Raw genomic sequence first — 21,634 nt, 5'->3', positions numbered from 1 at the left:
GCACAGCAGCAAAGATGCTAAGATTCCTATGAGAAGTTTTTTGCTTGGTGGTCTTAAGAGCCCAGATTTTATCTTATGCCACTGATCCAAAATGTTTTTTCTAGGAGTACCCACAGTTTGGCCATGTGTTTGTAAAGACAAAAAATAGAAAGAGAGAAGGGGGGGGCAGGGAAAGGAGGAAGGGAGGGAAGGAAGAAAGGAAGGAGGGAAGGAAGAAAAGAAGGAAGGAAGGAGGGAAGGAAATAAAGAAGAAAGGAAGGAAGAAAGGAAGGAAAGAAGGGAGGGAGGGAGAGAAAGGAGGGGAAGGAGAAGAAGGAGGGAAGGAGAGGAAAGCAGTCTAATTTAATCTTTTTTCTTCTTGCTAAGGCTGAGATAAATGGACTTTTTTCACTTTCCAACCTGCCTGTGATCATTAAAATCCAGTGAGGGGTAAATGAGGAGGTTCATGGAAGCTCTTTCCTGAGAAATCAGGATAGAATTTCCTGTGACCTAAAAGGGTTCAAGACAGGGAGGATAGACTGGATTCTTTCACACCCTAGAATTCTCTGCGTCACTCAGGCTCCTGGAAAGGAAAGGATGATTCAGAAATCTTTACAGCCTTACATGGAATGACAATTCTAAACTGTTATCTTTTGGTCAGTACTGGGACATGCTCTTCTGGGCACAAAACTAATGTCATTGTAGAATTAAATACTTTTTCCCATCCTCTAACCACCTACCCCCACCCCTTAGAGAATCACCAGCTCTTGGAATCCGGCTCTGCTGTATCCAACAGGTGCACACATGCCCAGCATCTAGCTCTCCCTGTATGGCGTAACTTGCCTTCCTGTTGTAGGAGCACTCTCTCTCTCTCTCTCTTTCCCCCTCCCAGGGCTTGGCCCTATTGAAAACTGGTTTTTAAAGAAAGACAAAGAAAGATCTAGTGGATTGACTCTCTAGGACCTTCAATCCATCATTCATTCATTCTAGAAGCATTGACTAAGTGCCTACTATGTGCCAAGAAATATAATAAGCATTAGGATATAAAAGCAGCTTATATTCTATCAGTGGGAAAATGTACAGAGAAAATTAAATGCAAATACCCATCTGTGTATGTACATATATGTATACCCATGTGTATACACACACACACACACACACACACACACACACACACACACACACACAAATGTTGAAGTAATTCCTAAGAGAGAGCTTCAGTCTCAGAAGAGACAGAAAGGCCTGATTCATTTGACACGTTGATCACTCCCTTCTAAATACTCTCTTTTCTCTGGCTTTTGGTGATTCTGCTTTCTCCTGATTTTCCTATCTGTTCTTTCTCAGTCTATTTCCTAGATCATCATCTACATTCCACCACCAATTTATGTGAATGTCCCCAGTGATGTGATAGTGAATGTTTAACAGCTGGCTCTGGGAAGAAAAAAATATTACAAATCATGCATATACTTTAAATTTAATTTGTATTATTAATATTTTCTCTATGGCTTTATTATTTCTAGACAGTCAACAAAACAATAAATCAAATTCTGGTTGATAGTTTTTCCTGATTTCAAAATGTAAATGGTCACACTCAAAATTTAACAATTGGCTCTTGGAAAAGAGTTCAAGCTAACTCTAGTACAGCCCTTGGTGTGTACCCCAGACTTCTATCATAGACTCTTTACTCCTTGACACATTGGCACTCTTCATCAGAGTCCATGAATCCTATTATCTCTCTAAGGATTACTCCTGAAGCTACACAACCAATCTTTGTCTGTTTGGAGTTTCAGTCCCATACCACCAATTGCCTCCTGGAGACATGGAGAATGGACAACTCAGAAGCAGCAAACTCAAAAAATCCAAAATAGAATGCATTATCTTTCCCAAAAAAGACTTCCTTCTTTTTTTGATCATTAAATAAATTTATTTAAGGGAAAGTCCTTGTTCTACAAACTTCAACTTAAAGCAAATCTAAGGAACATTCTTAAAGTCTACCCCGGACCTACATGAAATGTGTGTCTTTTTTTCTTTCTTTCTTTCCTTCATTTTCTTTCTTTCTTTCATTTTCTTTCTTTCTTTTTCTTTTTCCCTCTTTATTTCTTTCTAGCTTTTCAATAGTGTTTTATTTCCAAATACATGTAAAAATAGTTTTCAATATTTATTTTTGTAAGTTTTTGTGTTCCAATTTTTTCTATCTTCTCCCTTACCTCCCCCTCCCCAAGACAACAAGCAATCTAATTTAGGTTAAACATGTGTAAGTATTGTAAGCATATTTCCACATTTGTCATGATGCGCAAGAAAAATTAGATCAAAAGGGGGAAAAGCATGAAACAAACAAACAAACAAAAAACAAAAAGTAAAAATACTATGCTTTGATCCACTTTCATTCTCTATAGTTCTCTCTCTGGATGTGATGGCATTTTCCATCAGAAATCTTTTGGAATTGCCTTGAATCAACATATTGTTGGGAAGAACCAAGTCCATCACAGTTAATCATAACATAATCTTGTTGTTACTGTATTCTCTTGGTTCTGCTTACTTCACTCAGCATCAGTTCATGCAAGTCTTTCCAGGCTTTTCTGAAATTACTTAAGATCTTTCAAGTGAGCCCTGAGATCTCATTGAGCATGTAAGTTAATTTACTTACTGTATTGTCAAGTCTACTAGACCAAAAATGAAGAAAACCACTCTGGAAGATTGATCTCCCCTATTTTAAATTTCTTTCTTTCTGCTGAAGGCATCATCCTTACTTCTAGCCACTCAGATTTACCAAACTGGAGTTAATTCAAATGCTTACCTTGCCAAATTGTCAAGTCTGGTCAATTTACTGCCACAGTATCTTTTGCATTTATTACCTTCTTTCCATTCACAGAACCACCGTCATCTTTCAACCTGGAGAGTTGCAATTGTATCTTTTTGTTTGTTTGTTTTGTTTTGTTTTGTTTTGTTTTGTTTTGTTAAATTATAGCTTTTTATTGACAGTACATATGCATGGGTAATTTTTTACAACATTATCCCTTGCACTCACTTCTGTTCCGACTTTTCCCTTCCCTCCCTCCACCCCCTCCCCTAGAGGGCAGACAGTCTTATATATGTTAAACATGTTAAAGTATATCTTAGATACAATATATGTGTGCAGATTCATACAGTTCTTGTGTCGCACAAGAAGAATTGGATTCAGAAGCTAAAAATACCCTGGGAAGAAAAACAAAAATGCAAACAGTTCACACTCATTTCCCAGTGTTCCTTCTCTGGGTGTAGCTGGTAAAATTGACCAATGCAACTGAATTAGATCTTCTCTTTGTCGAAGATATCCACTTCCATCAGAAAACATCCTCATACAGTTTTGTTGTTGAAGTGTATAATGATCTCCTGGCTCTGCTCATTTCACTCAGCATCAGTTGATGTAAGTCTCTCCAAGCCTCTCTGTATTCATCCTGCTGGTCATTTCTTACAGATGCAATTGTATCTTAAGTGTTTTTCTTGTCTCATATCTTTCCCCTCTTCAATGCATCCTCCACAGAGCTACCATTTGGATGTTCACAGAGCATATATAACTGGGGCCTTGTATAAATACACAATTCTCCTAATGCATGAAGGAGCCTCTGATTAGCTGAGTAGGAAGAACTTGAGGTGTCTTCTAAAGACACTAGTATACCCTTGACTGATTCTTCTTGTGGATCTCTGTTTTTGACTTAATTTCTTCCTTTGGCAATAGCACGTAGCCCAACGCCTGGTGCATAGTAAGTACTTAATAAATATTTTTTGACAACACCTGATCTTGACAGATGGTGCTGTAAATTGTATCTTTATACTACTTTATATACTTTATACTATTAAAAATTATTATTTAAGATCTGTCCAAAGAATTTTTGTTTATGTGGGTTATATTTAGAGATATTTACCTTATTAGAAATAAAAACTAACTTTGAATTTGTAGCCTTCCTGAAAAGATTTCAGAATTTTCTGGACTATACATTGTCCCTATAAAGCTGACATAGGGCTTTCAACCAACAGGCAGGTAGCTGATACACTGGATAGAATATTAGGCCTGGAGTTATTAAGATCAGAATTTAAATCCAATCTCAGATACTACTACCTGTGTGAGACCATAAACAAGATATTTAGCCTCTGTCTCAGTTTCCTAATCTGCAAAAGTTATAATAGCTACCATTTATATAGCACTTGCTATGTGACAGGCATTGTACTAAGTGCTTTACAATTATTATCTCTTTTGATTCTCATAAGGTGCTATTATTATCCCCACTCTACAGATGAGAAAACTGAGGCAGGCAGTAGTTAAATGATTTCCTCAGGATTTCATGCCTAGTAAGAATCTGAGGTTAGATATGAAATCAGTTCTTTATGACTCCATGTGTAATGCTCCATCCACTGAACTACCTAGTTGCCCCAAATGGGGGTAATATATAGCACCAATCTAGCAAGGTTATAGTGAGATCAAATGAGATGATATTCATAAAGTGCTTAGCACTTTATGCTATGCTAACTATCATTACTATCAAACATATGATTCTTTTGATTTAGGTGAGAGAAATTTATCTAGTGGATCTGACCTTGGGAATTTCAAAAGACCAGGAAAGTGAGCTTTCAGGAGACTCAGAAATACAAGAACCTTGCAGTCACAGTCTCTCCTTGACTTTGTAGATAGCCTTTTACAGATTCCCTTTGGGATCAGGGAATGAGGACCTTCCCTTACAGGCATCTCTTTCACATTTGGGCAAGAATTTGATGAGATCCGAGTTTATGAAGAAAGTGTTCTAAGAATGAGCTGGGTCTCCCCGGAGATTAAAGTGATGTGGGGTTTTTAGGGTTTTGTTGTTGCTTTTAAACTATATCCTCAAAGTAAATATCACTTTGTAATGAATATTAATTAGTTAAATAGAATTGCAGAAGTAGTCAAAGTGGACCAAGATTGGAGAGTACATAACTGGTAAATCAAAGACAGTAGAGAAAGCAACCCTAACCCCTCAAAGCACCCTTAGACCCCTGAAGGAGTGATGCAGTTGCATAAATCTGGGAAAGTGAAGCCAGTAACCTTGCATTACCTATAGATTTCATCATATTACTTCTCTGCTCAAGACCATCCAATGCCTCCCCCTTCCCTCTTAGATAAAAACCACAAATTCCTCCATCTATTTGTTTTTTAAATCTTTCACAATCAGGCTTCAGTCTATCTATACAGGTTTATTGCATATCTCTGCACTTCATGAATTCTCTATTCTAGTCCAGTTTCTGCTCCTTCTAAGTCTTTACACAGAATGCAATCCCTTCTCACCTTTTAGAATCCCAAGATTCCTTTGAACTTTAGATTAAGTGTTGTTTACCACTGGAAAACAATCCAGATTACCTTCCTAGTCAGTGCTCCCACTCAATTAATCAAGTCAAAAAGCATTTACTTTAAAAAGGGGGGGAGGGGTATTTTCAAAACATATGCATAGTTTTCAACATTCATCTTGCAAAACCTTGTGTTCCAATTTTTTTCTTCCTCCCTTTTCCCCACTCCTTCCCCTAGATGGCAAGTAATCCAATATATATTAAACATGTACAATTCTTCTATACCTATTTCCACAATGATCATGCTGAAAAAAAAATCAGATGAAAAAGGGAAAAAAAAACGAGAAAGAAAATAAAATATAAGCAAACAACAACAAAAAAGATGAAAATATTATGTTGTGATCCACATTAAGTCCCTACATTTCTCTCTGGCTCTCTCCATCACAAAGCCATTGGAACTGGTCTGAATCACTTTGCTGTTGAAAAGAAGCATGTCTGTCAGAATTGATCATCATATTGTTTTTATTGTTGCTGTGTACAATGTTCTCTTGGTTCTACTCATTTCACTTCGCATCAGTTCATGTCAGTCTCTTCAGATCTTTCTGAAATCATCCTCCTGATCATTTCTTATAGAACAATAATATTCCATAACATCCATATAGCATAATTTATTCAACTATTCCCAAACTGATGGGCATCCACTCAGTTTCCAGTTCCTTGCCACTACAAAAAGGGCTGCCACAAATATGTTTGCACATATGGGTCTTTTTCTCTTTCAAAAAACATTTACTAAACACCTACTTTGTTCTAGGCACTGTGCTAAGCCCTGGGGTTATAAAAAAAAGGCAAATGAAAATCTGCTTTCTAGCGGCTCAGTCTAGTGGTTGTCTTTGTTGTGTATTCAATTTTCTGTGAATATATTTTCCCCAAATAGAATGTAAGCCCCTTGAGGATAAGGATTATTTTCCTGTATTTTCATCCCCAGTGCTTAACACAGTACCTGGCACTTAATAGGTGCTTGGTAAATACTTGCTGTTTGAATTAGTCTAATGCCTATTTCCTTATGCAAATGAAGTGTTTTAAGGAGCATAGAAGTCCTATCTCTAATTGACTTGGAAGGGTTTCACCAATTCTGGGCCCTCATTATAGAGAAGACAATGATAAGGTGAACACTGTTCACTGGAGGTTAAGTAGTAGATAAGAGTCTTCATTTCATGTCACAAGAATATTGTTTGGAGGATCAGAGGGTAGTTAGCATGGAAAAGGAAAAATTGGATGGGGCTAGGGAGGTGGCAGGGAGGAAGCAAGAGCCATCTTCAAGCTCTAGAAAGACATGTAGAAAAAAGGCAATTGGATTGTTCTGAATGGCCCAAGAGGTCAAATCAAGAGTCATAAATGGGAGACACACAAAAGATGGATTTTAGATCAGAAAAGAGTTCCGTAAATTAGAGCTGTCCCAAAGTAGAAAAGTAAGTGCCCCCCTTTGAGGAAATTTTCAAATAAAGGCTGGATTATCATTTATTCTGTATATTGAAGTGGAAGGAGGTGAGATAGGGTGGGGAACAGCTTAGACCAAAACTCAGAAATTCAATAAATCTAAAACCATCTTCTCAAGGTGAGGCACTACTTATGGGGAGACCAAAGTTCCCTGGTTTTCTGCTAACCCTGTGTGTAAAATTACCTTTAATGATGGTAATTACTGTACCAGAGCAGAGTACTCCTCAGTGCAGCTTTTCATCTTCAAAAGGGCTTCTGAGTTGGAATATTAACCTTTGACATGAAAGTCTCTGGAGTTTGAGAACTGAAACCAAAGGTGCCCTACCTACTGTGTGGGCTGAGGCCCCTGCGGGCTGCCTGGAAGGCTGGTATCCAGGGAGTTAGCCCAAACAATTCCTATTATGTGGCCTCCGGCGTAATGGCTGGACAGACCCTGATAACTTTTATTGTCCCAGAGTCTCTGAGGTCTCAATTCCAGTGTTACTTCAGCAACTTCTTGTTTGGAATTTTGGGTAATTCATAGGAGCATCAGATTAAGATCTGGAAAAGATTTGAGAGGTCATTTTGGAGATCTAGAGATCGTCCTTCTGCTTACTTGTACAGATAAGGAAATTGATGGTCAGAGAGGAAAAGTCCTTTGCCTGGGTTCCCAAAGCAGGCTTTTGTTGGTTGTTTAGTTTTGTTTTTATTTACTATTTTCATCCCTCTGGGTATCTATTTTTCCACCTAGTGACTGACCTTCTGACGTCCCTTCCCTCACACACAACACTTGAGGAGGTATTCTTTTTTTTTTTATTAAAACTTTTTATTTTCAAAAAATATGCATGCATTATTTTTTAACATTGACAGTTGCATAGCCTTGTGTTCCAAAATTTCCCCTCCTCCCCCCACCCTCTCTCCTAGATATTAAGCAATCCAATATATGCTATACAATATTCAATATATGTAAACATATTTATACAATTATCTTTTTTTTATAATATTATCCCTTGTATTCATTTTTCCAAATTATCCCCCTCCTCCCTCCACTCCCTCCTCCCATGACAGGTAATCCCATACATTTTACATGTGTTACAATATAACCTAGATACAATATATGTGTGTAAATACCATTTTTTGTTGCACATTAAGTATTAGATTCCGAAGGTATAAGTAACCTGGGTAGATAGACAGTGTAGATAAGTAACCTGGGTAGATAGACAGTAGTGCTAACAATTTACATTCACTTCCCAGTGTTTCTTCTCTGGGTATAGTTATTTCTGACCAACATTGATCAACTGGAAGTGACTTGGATCTTCTTTATGTTGAAGATATCCACTTCCATCAGAATATATTTTCATACAGTATTGTTGTTGAAGTGTATAGTGATCTTCTGGTTCTTCTCATTTCACTCAGCATCAGTTGATGTAAGTCTCTCCAAGCCTCTCTGTATTCTTGAGGAGGTATTCTTAAGGACAACTGGCTATTATCTCCCACCTTCACGAGGCCAAAGTATTTGAGTATTTTGAATACCTGCTACTAAGGCTCCCAGACAAACTGAAGGTACTCTATCCTGGAGGTCAGTATGCAGAAGAAACTTTAGCTGAGCACATCCCTCAAAGCCTTCCTGAAAACAAAGGCTTATCTGTAGTTATTTAGGTGAAAGTGCCCTAGGAAAAGGAACTTTATCTGTTCTTCCATTTCCCCTTCTTTTCTCTTTTTTGGGTCTTCCCTTCACTCTAGGTTCACTCTGCCCCTCACCCCATCCTTCTATAACCCACTAATGCTATAGTAGGAGATCTCTGTGTCCATGAACTCCAGTCACCTGGGCTGCCAAGGGTAGAAACTCTTTAGCAATAAAACTCAGAGCCAACCCCAACCAACCCCAAAATAGCTCCCTGCCAAGGCAACAGAATCTGGGTTGCCCGATGGAAGCCCAGCTAGTCCAGACCTGAGCGAGAGAAACGGACAGTTTCCTGACAGGCAGGGAAGGCGAGCTGGTACTTGCCACAACCTGGAATAGTAACTGGGAAGTTGTAATGCCTGCTCTGAGCCCAAGTGAAACTCTGGGGCCTCCCCACCTCGGTGCTAAGTGAGAGTCCCGGCCCTCTCCAGTACTTCCACAACTGGCTTCTCCAGCCCAGAGTCAAAGGACTATGAACCTTTGTCACTTCCATCCTGCCCACAGGGCACAACCCCATGCATGAGCAGCACATGCATTCCAAGACAGAGCCTCAGATAGTACTTCTAAGCCTGAGGCTCTTCCAACCCTAGTTAGTCAGTCCCTTCTTCTCAATACTTATTTGTCTTCCATTTTCCTAACTCTTAGCATCTAGCCTTGCAAATTTCTACCAGTATTCTGAGAACTGGGGGCCTTTTAAAATCATATTTATTTTATTTTTAATTTATGGAGTAAAACAAACATTTTCATATAAGAGAATAATAATATTAAAAAAATGATTGCACATGAAACTGAAAAACTGTTATGTACATTTTGCTATTCCTTTTAAATATATAATAATGTTTTCATGCATTTTTATTCCTCCCTGCCCCCTGGCTACTATTAGATCCAATTATATATATATTTATATATATATATGTATATATGTACACATATATGTGTGGGTATTATATGTGTGTACTCACACATTTTTTATATCATTCTATGCATGGTCTTATTTATCAGTTTTTTACTCTGGATGCAGATAAGCAACTTCTTCCATGAGTCCCAGGCCTTTTAAAATACAGAAAAATTCATTTTTAGAAATGGAGTTGGATTCAAATTCATTACTTGTCTTCCTTTGAAGTTCAATTTAGTCATCAATTCCTCCCTGCGTTACATAAATAACTAGTATTTATATACTGACTTAAAGTTTGCAAAGTGTCTTACAAATGATATTTCATTTTACCCTGATGACAATCCTTAGAGATAGGTGCTACTATTATTCTCTCTTTAACAAATGAGGTAACTGAAGCAGAGGCTAAGTGATGGTCATACTGTTGGTGGGCGTCTTCAGGGTGGATGTGAACTCAGATCTTAAACCTCACTAGAGATCCAGCCTTCTTTTCCAAGAAGCCACCTGGCTCCACTGTCTCCTCACTCAATTTTCTCTCCATTCATTTTTTTGTGTGTGACTGTAGTCTATTCCTTCCCCCTTTTCCAATGGAATTTTAGCTCCTTGAGGAAATAGAGGGTTTTTTGTTTGTTTTCATTTTTTATATCTCTAGCACCTAGCTAAGGGTACTTGGCATCTAATAGCCATTTAATTGGTGATTGAAATTAGAATGGAATGGAACCTATTTTAAAAAAAACTGGAGTGTTGTAGAAGAAAATATTATGAAAAGAACAATTTTTTTTTTCTAGCCATTTTGAGAAAGGGAACAAGACAAGTTCTTTCTCTTCCCCTTTTTCATTGGATTAGCCATTCATTGACGTAAAGGAGCTCCTAGGAAAGGAAGCTCCACTCACTAAAGCCATTCTGCAATGGATAACCAGGAGGTTTGGGGGGGAGGGAGGAAAGGAAGAGGGTAGTGAGATTAGGTAACTTGTTTTAGGATAAAGCCGATAATTAGTGGTTCTAAGCTAGACTTAAATCAAAAGAAAACCTGGTGTGACCGTGGGCAATTTACTAAATTGCTTTGTGCCTCAGTTTCCACATCTCACAAATGTGGAAAGTTAGAATTGATGATCTCTAAAATCACTTCATATCCAAATCTATGAAGAAAGTTGGAGTTTTCCTGACTGAGACTACATCCGCTAGGATGTGAATATACAACATAAGAAGAGTGGAAAATAAGGCAGTTTGATTAGATGATCCCATTACCTAATTTTAAGCAGCAATATAGAGAACTCTAAGGCTTATTTTCCTGAAAATAACCCTGAGATAAACTGATAATGTGGATATTATTTGTTATTATTCCCATTGTATTAATAAAGAAAGAGACTGGAAGAGGATAAGGTCGCAAATAAATACTACACATCTTAACAATTTAGAGTTTCATTTTATAAAACTTGTCTGATTTTCAATGGTAGTCCATTGAAATAGTAAACATAATTAACATATTTCCAATTGGTCAGTTGGGGGAATGGTGTAAAAAGAACTTCACATGTACTTATGAGAAACTGTGAGATTAGTGTTCCCCTTCCCCTCACTTTAAATCAGGCTAAAGTTTAGTCTACACTGATCCTTTCACATTTATTGTTTTATGTCCTACTTTCCTAGAATCCCACTTGCCTTCATTTCCTTCTATTTATCCAAAAGACAGGCTCACTTTATTTCTTTTGAAGATGTTTTGGAAACAGCTGAGCAAGAACATAGATGTATTCTCTGCTAGCTGAGGAATCGACTCAAGTGACAGTCAAGAACTCTCTGGTTAGGAAAAGTCCAGATTTCCTTGATAGATACCAGAGGCCATTATTCCTCCCAGAAAGGTGAATCCTGCTAGCCTTGGTAGAATAATACTATGGAAAGAACAAGAGAAGGATACATTAAGGTCCAAATTGTGGTTCTATGTGACTTCAGGCAAATCACTTAATCTCACTAAGATTAGAGAAAATTAGTTCAATTTCCTCATCAGTAAAATGAAGCAGTTGGACTACAATGGCCCACACTTTGCTTTTCCTTTCATTCTCCTAATAGTTTACACATGATTTCATAACTCTGCTCTCTGCCAGCTGAATTTTTAGGGCTCAGCTGAGCTTAAATGAAATCATATTTACAAAATATTCAGCAGTGTCTGGCACATAATAGGTACGTAATAGATGCATCTTCCCTTCCTCCTTGTTACCCTTTCTCCTTTTTTAACTTCCCTATCTTCCTTGACAGTGGGTATCCCTGCCCACCTTCCTTTCTTCCCCCGACCCCAGCATCTTCCCCCCCAATCCAATTGGTTCAAAGTTTCCTGTCTCTGTAAAAGATAAAAATAGATTCAGAATGTTAGGACTGGAAGGAACCTTAATGGTCGCTTTATTCATTTTACAGATGAGAAAAATAAGGTCCAGAGAAAGCAAATGATTTGTTCAAGATTATATATCTAGATAGTTATGGTAGGACTAAATGCCTACCTATTTTGACTTTTTCTATAGTACTCCTCTTCTGTGTTCCTCTCTTTTTCTCTTTTGTATACTTTGGTATATAATAATTCATTAAAGCATAAAGGTGATTCAGGCCAATTCCAATAGACATGATGGAGAGAGCCATCTGCATCCAGAGAGAGGACTATGGAGGTGAATGTAGAAACATATATTTTATTTTCACCTTTGTTGTTGTTGTTTACTTGCTTGTTTTTTCTTAGTTCCCCCCCCCCCAATTTTGATCTGATTTTTCTTGTGCAGCTTGATAAATGTGGAAAGATGTTTAGAAGATTGCATATGTTTAATCTATATTGGTTAAATTGTTTAATCCTATATTGGATTGCTTACTATCCAGGAGAGGGGAGAGTGGGGGTGGGGGAGAGAAAATTTGGAACACAAGGTTTTGCAGGGGTGAATATTAAAAACTATCTTTGCATGTATTTTGAAAAACAAAAAGCTATTATTATAAAAAAAAGCAGACTATAAAAGGCTGATAAATATAGCTACTATTGCAAATAATTCACTGACTATTATGTACTGTTGTAAGTAATTCACACTCTCTAGACTTTCTTCTTTATTGTGTGATACAACAAAGGTCCTCTAATTCTAAGATTCTGATTAATGTGACTTTAAAACATTTTTTGCCCATCTTTATCCTTTTTTCCTCCTTTTCTTTTCCACTGATCTTGTTCACACCCTCATCTTCTAAGGCTTCTAATGTCATGCTTCCATTCATCCTATTCTGTCAGTTTCACCCTCCTGATGTTTGTTCCTTTATTTAAAAACCTCCTTCGACTCCCCATTGTCGATGAAATCAAGGCAAATCTCTTTAGTCTAGCTCAAAGCTCCATAAACTGTGGGTTGCAACCCTTTATAAGGAGAGGGGATATTGCTGGATGTGGGGGGTCACAAAATTATGATTTATTATTAGTAAATATTTGATCTGAATACTTATTTTATATGCTTATATACCCAGGGATGCGCAAAATTTCTTAGGGAAAAAGAAGTCACTAGTAGGAAAAATTTAAGAAGCTCTGGCTTAGATGGTGCTTTAGCCTAGAGTTCTGAGCCTAGAGTCATGGTTAAACTCAGCCTCAGACACTTATTAGCAATGTGACTCTGGTCTTTTCCCTCCCTCCCTCCCTCCCTCCCTCCCTCTCTCCCTCCTTTCCTCCCTTCCTCCTTTCCTCCCTCCCTCCCTCCCTCCCTTCCTTCCTTCTTTCCTTCCTTCCTTCCTTCCTTCCTTCCTTCCTTCCTTCCTTCCTTCCTTCCTTCCTTCCTTCCTTCCTTCCTTCCTTCCTTCCTTCCTTCCTTCCTTCCATTCCTGAGGCAATTGCGGTTAAGTGACTTGCCCAGGGCCATACAGCTAGGAAGTGTTATGTTATGTGTCTGAGATCAGATTTAAACTCAAGTCCTTCTGACTTCAAGACTGGTGTTCTATCCACTGCACCACCTAGCTGCCCAAGTTAATATCTTTTTAATATCTGTTTGCTTCTGTTTCCACATCTGTAAAATGTGGATATTAACAATACTCACCTCAAAGGATTATTGTGAGGATTAAATGAGAAAATATTTGTAAAAAACAGCATAGTGATTCCATAGAATACTTAATATTTCCTTTCCCTGATTGTTAAGCTTCCTTTATACCTTCCCCAACACCTCAAATGGGTTCAAGGTTAATTCTCCAGGCTTATTAGAACTCATACAAATAGAATAACCTTTTCTTCCTTAAAGTCAGAAGGCTTTGATTCCTCTTTCTTTTCTACCTTTCATCTTTGTTGCTGCAATCCCCTATCCCTAGAATATACTATCCCACTATCCATCCATCTCTGCCTTTTAAAATTTGAAATTTGTTTGAAATTGGAGTCACCTCCTTTCTCCAAAAGCCTTTCCAGAATGCTTCAGCCAGAAGTGATCTCTCTTTCCTCAAGTTCTTATCCAGGATTTTGTACCTTTATGTCAATCTATCTTGAATTATGGTTATGTGCCTACTATTTTATCTTCCCTAATAATGATAAGGCTTTAAAATGAGAGAGCTTTAGTATCCATTATCTCACTGGATAGCCTCACAATGAAACTATAGAATAAGTTATGCAAATATCATTTTCCTCTTTTTGCTCCTGAGAAATCTAGTGATCATAAAGGTGAAGGTATCCACCCAAAGCCACAGAGCTAGACCTGTCAGAAGGCACATTTTGAACTCACAGCTAGACATGTCAGAAGGCACATTTTAACTCAGGTCTTCTGGCTGTAATTCCTTTCACTATACTTTGCTGCTTTGAAGTATGAAACCTCCTACAGTACTTGGCGAACAGTGCACCTTTAATTAATACATGTTGAATTAATATATGTTGGATTCTCTCACCCCACCAAAAAAAATATATATGGGTGATTTGGTGGTGAAACTGTGGTTGGAAATAACAGCTGATCTTAAGAAAGAGAAAGTTCTCACGGTGGTGAGAGGGGTGTGGTTGTAGGAGACCAGGAGGGAACTCTTTATCAGTTCTAACTGTCAAAGGGCCCCATTCAAAACCTTCCTTCTTGCCCTTTACTCCATACTTGATTAAGAGAGGAGGATACAGATGCTGGAGACATTGAGGAGATGGAATTGACAAGATTTGGCAAATTTGGCTCTTGGGAATGAGAGCTCTGCACACATGACATTGCAGTTTACCATCCCTTCCTCTGTATTTGCTTTCCCTTAGACATGAAAAACACTTTATTCCTATTTTTGACTTTTGCAGTTTCTGGTTTAATTCAAGAATTAGCTCAAACGCCACCTTCTCCATGAAGCTTTTACTGTACCAGTGCATTCCCCGCTAAACTACCTTATAATCATTCTGAATAGGTCCTGTGTATACCTATCTAGATATATAGATATATACATGTATGTGTAAGTAGACACATAAACACATACTCAAGAGCAGCTATGTGGTACTTTGATGCAACAGTGGGCTTGGAATCAGGAAAACAATCTGGCTTCAGACACAAACTATAGGATCCTGCCCAAGTCACTTAACCCTCTTTGCCTCAGTTTCTTCATCTATAAAATGAACTGGAAAAGGAAATAGCAAATCATTTCTTTATCTTTTCCAAGAAAACCCCCAATGGGGTCATAAAGAGTCAGACATGACTAAAATATCCTTACTTATCAGGATTATTCAAAAGGCTTTAAAACAAACTTAGGCCTCAGTATCTAATCTGCAGAGAGAAGAAAGGGTTCCCTGATACTGCTACCATCAACATCAATCCTATTTCCTCAAAACACATCCAATAACTTGGTTCTCTTAGACACATACCGTTATATTTTGTTAGGCACATATTATGTAAATTAATTGGGAGTTGAGGGGATAGAGGTTATTAAAAGCAGAAGATTCTAATTACAGAATAAGTACAATTTAAAATTTTAAAATGAGCTTCAATATCAACTACTCAAATCTTCTTATTTTACTGGTGAAGAAATAGACCCCAAAGCCTTAAATGGCAGAAAATAATACACAATAAGTGCTTAATAAGTGCTTGTTTCCTTCCTTATTCCACCTTCCAAATGTCTTGCCCTAAATGCTGGAACAGCACTTTTTCCCTCAGGGCATTCCTTTTTCTTAAACTAACAGATAAGAAGAAATAGGTCTTTTTCTTTTTTCTTTTTTCTTTTCTTTTTTTTGGCCCGGGACAACTCACTATGAATATCCATGCTAAATGGCTAAGGTGGATAATAATCCAGGAGTATTTATTAATCTCACCAATTTTCTAGTAGATAGGGAGACAAAGAAATGAAAATGTCCAGGTTGTTGAAGGATTTACATTTAATAGGGAGACAGCATGTTTGTTCATTTTTGGGGAGGGGTAGTGAGAATGGAGGAAGTAATGGATGGAGAAGGGAGAACCTCATATCTGTGATCTTATCAGTGTATAGAGCTCTGAGGTAAGGAACTTCTACCAAAGTAGACTGGCAAATTCTCTATCACATTTGGCAATTCAAAGATTATTGGTTAAATAAATGGCCAAACAACATGACTTAAACAGTTCTCAAAAGAAGAAGTACAAAATATTCATAATCACATGAAAAAAATGCTCCAAATCACTAATAATAAGAAAAATACATATCTGAACAACACTGAACTTTTATTTTTTACCCTTCAAGTTAACATAAAGCATAAATAGGCATTTGTGTGTTTTTCACTGACTCTCTCCAAGGTTACTACTAATCTGTCTTTTAAATTATTTTAAACTTTCTTTTTAGTGATTTTTTCTATATCTTACATCACTATAGTATCCTATATATATATCACTCCCTTTCCCCCTTCTACAGAGAGATCCCATACAACAAAGAGTATTTTATTTGAGAGGAAAAAAAAGTGAGCATAACTGAAAAATACATTGGAAAAAATCCAAAAATTAAGCGTAATATGGGACTCTTATCTTCTGCTATTTCTTCAATTGAGTCGGATTTGATCTTTATGGTTTTGTTTACTTAAATTTTTTTTCTTTCAGTTTTCTTTATTTTGAACTTAAATATAAACAACACAAAAAAATGCCTATTTATGCTTTATGCTAAGCAATGGGAATGGAAAGAAAGGTAAAAGATAGTTCTTGCCCTGAAGGAGTTCACAATCTTATTAGGAGCTCGTGGGGAAAACAAAAGCAAATAGCCATGTACAAACAATGCTCAGGATAAAAGGGAAATAATTAACAGAAGGAAAGCACTAGAATTAAAAGGAGTTGGGAAAGGCTTCCTGTAAAAGATGGGATCGTAGCTGGGCTCGGAATAAAAACAGGAAAGCCAAGATGCAGAAATGCTAAGGAAGGACTTACCATACTTGGGAGACAGCCCAGTGAAAATGGAAATGGGGTTTTTGTTTAAGGAACCCCAAGGAAGTCAGTATCAGAGAGAACTAGATGGGATGTAACATGTCTGAAGACTGGAAAGGTTGGGGGGGAGAAGAAGGCTATGAAGGACTTTGAACCTCAAACAGGAGTCTATATTTGATAATCCAGATGTGAAGAGTTGATGGCCTGACCAAAGTGGAAGCAGTATCAGAAGAGAGAAGAGGGCACATTTATTACATGTTAGTGAGGTAAAATTGACAGGCTTTAGCAACAGAGGAGCATGGGGGTGACAAAAAGTGAGGAGCTAGAATGATACCTAGCTTGAATCTGAGAGATTGGAAGGATGGTGATCCCCTCAAAAGTAATAAGGAAGCTTGGGAAAGATAATAAGCTTAATTTTGGTCATGCTGAGCTTAAGAGATCAGTAAGATTTAGGGTTGGCTGGATAAATGTGAGAATTGTAAGCAAAGAAATGATAACTGAATCCATGGGAGCCTATGAGAAATAATATAGAGAGAAAAGAGTAAAGGATCCAGGACCAAACCTGAAGGACAGCAGTTTGAACTGAACTAAATGAGATTAGAAGTAAAATTACAAAGAATTGTGTTAGTGGCTAGTTTTGAAAATTGTTCGCTAATAGACTTTAAAAATTGCAAAAAAGCTTTATAGAAATCATCTCATTAATGATATAATTGTTATTTTCATTTTACAGATAAGGAAACAAGCTAAAAGAAATCAAGTGATTTGCTCAGACAGTCCCACATCTAGTAAATGTCTACTTACTATATAGAATTCTAACTCAGATCCTCCTGACTCCAGATCTAGTATATAATTTTAATTGCCTCTCTAGGGAGTGCCTTAACTGCCTACTTCAGGTTGACAGTTTAGAACTCATAAAACACTTTATCAGTAAACTTAGTAAAAACATTATTTCCCCAATTTTATAAATGAGGAAATTGAGATTCAGAGTGTATATTTGAGTTCACAGAACTAGTTCTAGGCAGACCACAGCAACTGATCCAGACCGAAAAGTATTTGGAGATTGTTATGTTTAAAAGACTTAGATCAATGTCAATTCTATTTCTCCTGTTTTCCCAATATAGACTCAGGTAGTGAGGGGAAAGGCCATATGTGTGAAACAAAACTCTCCTTAAGGGAAACATCCAGTTTGTTTAGGGGATAGAGTAAAAATAGCTAGCATTTTAAGAGTGACTTAAAGTTTGCAACTCACTTTCCCTTATTGTTCATTTGTTCCTCATCATAACTTTGCAAAAAGGCTGCTATTTTCCAAGTGAGAAAACTGTGTCTGACTGAGGTTAATTGACTTGCCTGGGTTCCAACAGTTAATAAAGTATTTGATGCAGTTGGAACCCAGGTGTTCCTAATTCCAATGCCACGATTATATCTCCGATAGCATGCCATGGAACAGCCAAATCCATTCATCTTCTGTGAATACACTACAGGGCCATCTGTCCATATTTCAGGGATCAAATAATTATATTTTTGTTTTAAGGAAGTACAACTTCACATCTCTTTGATATTTCTTCTTCCCTACTCCAAATCCCCAACAATGACAAAAAATGAAGATTTTATTTTAGGGTCTTGGGTGGTATGTTCCATCTTCTGGAAATGACACTTTGCTAAGGGCAAATTTGGAAGACAGAACTTTGAAAGAAAGGAGCCAATGCATCAGATGGTTATTATTCACTACATTCCCCCACAGACCTGGCACCTAACAATACTTAGGGTAGAGCCAGAAATGCAAGACTAGAAAAAAAGAAACAGGAGGGACTGAAGTTAGGTATCACCACACTCAGGATCCATTCTAGCAAGTAGAAAACTTCTCCAAAAGGAGAGTTTCCTTCACTTCCTTCCCATGCCTAAGCTCCCCAAAGAGCTAGAAAGTTCATTCTTATAACTAATCCTAATCACTTAACCCTCCTTGCCTCAGTTTCCTTATCTGTAAAATGAACTGGATAAGGAAATGGCAAATCATTTTAGTATCTTTTAGGAGAAAACCCCAAATAGGGTCAGGAAGAGTCAAACATGACAAATGATTAAAAAATTAAAAAATCCCTCTTACTTCAACATTTTATTTTTAAATGTGAGACAAGTCACCTGCCTAGCCCATCCTCAACTTTCACTTAGAAGAGGAGTTCTTAACCTGAGGTCCATAGGACCCCAAAGTATCTTGGAAGAGATTTCAGAGGATCTGTGAACTCAGTTGAGTTATCCTGCAATTGAACTCATTTATTTAAAAAACATTCTGAAAAGGAGTCCATGGTGCATAGGAAGCACCATATTGCCAAAGAGGCCTATTACACAAAAAAGCTTGAGAGCCTCTACCTTGTAAAAGGGATTTGTAAAACGGGGATAAGGATAGCATCTACTTTCCAGAGTTGCTATCAGATATGAGAATCAAATGAGATAATATTTTATAAAGTGTTGTGCAAATATTTAAGTGCTACATAAATGTTAGCTATTATAATTATTATGGTTCAAACTTATATAGCTACTTTAAAGTATGCAAAATACTTGACATATATATCTTAGCTGATCTTCACAAAAGCCTGATAAGATAGTTGTTATTATTCTTATTGTATTCTTTGTCCTTATTTTCCTATTTACACATGTAAGTACAATAAAAGATTATAACTTTACTCACTGAAAAAAATTATTAAAATTAATTATATGGGATTATTATTTCCTAATTTACAGTTATTTATTTAGTCTTTGAGACTGGGTTTGAATTTGGGCCTTACTGAATGAATCCAAGCCCAGAACTCTACCATACCCTAGCCCTTTACACAGATTCCTTTGTATCTAACCTATGACAAAGTCCATTTTTCACACCTCTTGCTCACTCCTGCCCTTTGAGGCAACTAGAGACAGTCCATAATTAGTGGACTGGAATATCTTGCGACACCTTTGGCATTCTGATTAACATCTCTGCCCAGTGAAAGGAAGCCCACTCTCCTCTTGAAAGCCCCCGATAGGGTGGGAATGAACACATAGGCGAAGGGAATTCCCTATTGCCATGAATCAAGGCCTGTGTTCTGCAATATGCTCCACACTGCCGAAACTCAGACTCATGGCTGAGTCAGCTAAGCCCCACCTGTGCAGGAGGAAAAACACAGGGGAAACTCCAGATATGTACCTATAGAGGGAGTTAGACTCCTGAGACCCAAAGTGAGGATATGTTCTGAGACCCAAAAGACTATGATCTCACCATGAGAGGGTCAGCCTGTCTCTTTTCTTTCATTTAGGACACTTTCTTCCTTAGGCCAAATATAGGATCTTAGAATTAAAGGAGAAGGTGACCTCAGAGAGGTCTTCTGTTTTAAGTCTCCTCCTTTAACAAATGACGAATAAGACCTAGGAAGGGTTGTGACTTGTCCACAAAGTACAAAAAGTGAACACCTTTATAAATTGTCTCAAATTGTACTTCCACTGAAGAATGTGTTTATACTCTGCCAAGGTAGTATAGAATAAAGCTTCTTAAACCTGGGTTGTTACCCACTATGAGGATTTCATAACTGAATGTGGAGTTCATGAAATTATGATTTATTATCAGTAAATGTTTGGCTTATATACCTATTTTATATACCTCTATACCCAGATTTGCATTAAAATGTCTTGGACAAAGAGGGGTTGCAAGTGGGAAAAGTTTCAGAAGCCTTGGTCCAGTTCAATTCATATTATCTCCAAGAGTCAGGAAGTTCTTTAATATCTAAACTTAATCCCTCTTATTAGGGGCAGTCACTGAAGAGAATACTGGGTTTGAATTCAGGAATCTGATCCCAGACACTTACTAGCTGTGAGATCCTAAACAAATTATTTAACTCCATTTGCCTCAGTTCTTCAGCTATTAAATGGGCTGGAGAAGGAAATGACAAAGTATTTCAGTATCTTTCCCATGACAACCCCAAATGGGGTCATGAAGAGTTAGACATGTCTCAACAGCAACAAAATTCTTCTTATTAAAGTCAAGACTCATTATCATAGGACATCAACTTAAAGCTGGAATCGGCAACTTGTCCAATTCCACCATTTTACAGACAAGAAAACAAAGGTCCACAGAGATATTAAGTTGTAATTTTAGCCCAGTGCAGAACCATGAAAATAGGGCTGGATTTGTAGTTTGGGACCTGGATTTGAATCCTAGGTCTGGGACAAATTACTTGGCATGTCTGGGCTTGAGATTGTTCATTGATAAAATGAGAAGTTTGGACCAGATATATTTTTAGGTTCTTTTAGGAGCTATGATAACAACTTCAGGGTTGGCATCTGATGGTATTATACATTGTAAATAAGAAGACTTTATCTCTCTGATGTCTTATTGTAGTGATATCAAACTCAAATAGAAACTATGGCCACAAATCTAAATATAAGTATCCCTGGGGGCAGCATATTTTAAAAAATATTTATAATATTTTTAATATTTCCTATATGTTACTCTATTTTTATTTATTTAACTCAATATTTCCCCAATTACATTTTAATCTGATGTTTTGGACTCTATAAGGTTGATACCTTTGCTTCAATAAATCCATTCTCTCTTTAATGCATGTATATACACATATATGTACACACACACATATATATACACACAATAAGCACACATATGTACCCACATGCATACACGCACTATATATATATATATATATATATATATATATATATATATATATATACACACACACACACACACACACACACACACACACGTTGAATTGCACCTTACTCAAGCCTCCCATGTAATTTTCTCCTGTCCTTTGGATCATTCACAATTTTAACTTTTCAGAGATTATTATTATTCTATAATTTCAATTCATAAAAATATCACTGAAAGAATATTGGTTTTTAAGAATGGGTTAAAGGTAGACAATTGTTTAGGGAAAAGCTTGAGTTTATGAAAAGAACCATGCAATTTCCAAAGGACAATTAATATGAACTCCTTGAAAGCAGGAACTTTTTTCT

Source organism: Sminthopsis crassicaudata, chromosome 5, assembly GCF_048593235.1.
Source record: "Sminthopsis crassicaudata isolate SCR6 chromosome 5, ASM4859323v1, whole genome shotgun sequence".
NCBI classification, from domain to species: Eukaryota; Metazoa; Chordata; class Mammalia; order Dasyuromorphia; family Dasyuridae; genus Sminthopsis; species Sminthopsis crassicaudata.
Note: the sequence above shows the minus strand (reverse complement) of the source record.